Source organism: Aplysia californica, unplaced genomic scaffold (genome assembly GCF_000002075.1).
Source record: "Aplysia californica isolate F4 #8 unplaced genomic scaffold, AplCal3.0 scaffold00130, whole genome shotgun sequence".
Lineage (NCBI taxonomy): Eukaryota > Metazoa > Mollusca > Gastropoda > Aplysiida > Aplysiidae > Aplysia > Aplysia californica.
Genome location: NW_004797400.1, coordinates 938,907 through 941,495, shown reverse-complemented (window position 1 = coordinate 941,495; position 2,589 = coordinate 938,907).

The window sequence follows — 2,589 nt, the reverse complement described above, 5'->3', positions numbered from 1 at the left end:
CCCCCCCCCCCCCCCCTCCCTACGAACCAGGATACTTTTAGATGTGCGTCCGTGTAAAGAAAACCTGTTTGGGGGTCAAGAAAACGAAAGGTAGGTCTTATTTCACTTATTGAAACCAATACATGTAAGTACAAGTATTATTTAAATCACAATAGGTTCCCTGGAATTGATTTGGGCTTCTAAGAAAAATAAGCGGATTCATTTCTTTCTCAAGGTGTCCTAAGAAAGCAATTATGTTGCTTGAGGTCGTTTTTCGAGGTTCAGAACCAACTCAACCAATGTATACTTTGATAATCTATTTTGAACGAGGAAAAAAAACTTTCTGATTGATTCACCTTTGCCCAACGTTTATTGTTGTCCGACCCCAGCATTGAGAGCAGTCTGGCATGACAATATTCGGTGGCAGTTGGCACCATGACAAAATGTTAGTATTATGTATACTGTTTGAAAGAAAAATAGTGCGTATAATTACCTCAATATGTTAGCATAATTATTATTACATATATTTATACGTATCGTGTAAAGTACACCATTTAACATTTTCAAACTAATACCCAGCCTTGACCTCATCAGATTTCTAGAAGAGAAAGTAATCTCTAAAAAGATGAACATCACAATTCACAATGATTGCTGAGGCGAATCCGATAGAGGAATAAAACACAAGTGGGACAGACCTTATCATTCATGAATCGAGAAATCTATGGGGTACGGCTTACATGTAGTTGAAGATGATTTGAGAATGTGTGTCTCTACCTGTTCTAAGACTGCAATACTGCTATAAGTTACACTCTGTTGTACTCTTAGTCAAGAGCTGATATCGTCCAAGTGGCTTTTTGAATTAATTGAGGACGCACATTCCGATCACTCAAAACGGCTAGAAGATGCGTACTTTTATGGCATTCTTTCGTTATGCCATTAAATGTTTCGATTTTGTTTTAGTTTAGTATTAGTAAAATTTTAAGCGCTCACAACTGAAGGTCATATGAGCACCCAGGGGTGGATGTCAACACAGAAGTCCCATCGGGTAATCAGGCTTACTCTGCTCACCTCTCTAGCCTCAACAGCACAAAGTCTGCTTTGACTATCAAGGCACCCCGGAAAAAGCAGTTCACAAGAGAGTGACTAACATGCAAAATAAATTGAGGAAAAATGACGATAGTAAGGAAGAGGAATGATCCAAAAAGGCAGCAGTTCCCCCTATGTTGTTCCGGAACAGTATGAGCATACCATTGATAAATCTGCCCATTTACAATTCTATTGTGCATAAGATCCTTTGGGAATGGCCTAAAGACAACTTCAGTCAGCAGCACTGTCCTGGTTGGGGGGGGGACTATTTGTTTTAGTTATCTGAAACTGAAAGATGTGCAACAATGTGCATACTATGAAATAGGCAAGTTTGCGTTTCTGATTTGTGTATGATGGTTCGAATCGTGATAAAACGTCACCTTTGGTCTGTTATTAATCGGACATACGCCCTCAAAGAGTCACTCCACGAGATCCTCACTGTGTGCGTGGGGCAAGGAGGTTTAAAAAGTAAGGTCCTTGCTTGGGGGTAAAGGTACGGAGTGTGATTGTATGCCAGTCTTCTCTGGACTTGACAAGTCTCAACCAGTGTTGTGTGTGTGTGTGTGTGTGTGTGTGTGTGTGTGTGTGTGTGTGTGTGTGTGTGTGTGTGTGTGTGTGTGTGTGTATCTTAGTGTATGTTGTGTGTAAACGTGTGTGGGAATATGTATGTGTGAATGCGTGTGTGTGTATGTGTGCATGTGTGAGTGTAAGTGTGTGAAGGAATGTGGGCTAGAAAAACATCTCAAATCACATTAATAGCTACGAAGATGGCAACGACGACGATGACGACACGACAGAAAACAAGTACAATACTAGATCTATGCTCAGTCCAAAACAATGTCGTCTGTGATGCATTCACAGTCACCAATAAAAGGGTTTGCTACCACATCATACGATCGGCTTGTACAGCAGCTAAGCAGACAGCAGCAATTCAGATAGAACTTTTCAACTTTCTGGTTGGAAACTCGAGGACCGTTCTTTTCACTTTCACTTCGGTTGATAAAGAAGGACGGGCCACGCAGTCACAGACACGCCCATTGATAACCCACAAGTGACTCTAGTGGTTGTCAAAAGGAAAGCTCGTGATATTTATAGACTGCAGCATGACGGAAAAGTTTTATCCAGAATACCTGTATCATTACTGTGTTGGTTCAGTAACGAGAATCGATTGCAACAGAAACGTAAAGCAATAATCATTAACTTCTGACGCAGAGTGGATCCGTATTACGACTGAATTCTGTGCACCTGCAAACAGGACATAATTTGATTGAAAACAGGAGTGTGCTGGTGATGATAGTGGGTGTAGGAGGGGGCGTGGGTCTTTTCTGTGTTGACTAACAATAGCCTACCTGTTTCAGCTGTTCCTAATAGTTTCTATTGGCGTTTCGGATTGCGTTACCTTGCCTTTCAACCTACTTTGGTCTATTTATTGCCGCTGGCCAGCACCCCCACAACCCCACACAGGGCGAAGTGAAGTATCAAACCACCGGCAAACACAGCCACTACACTCGTGTCTAAATATAC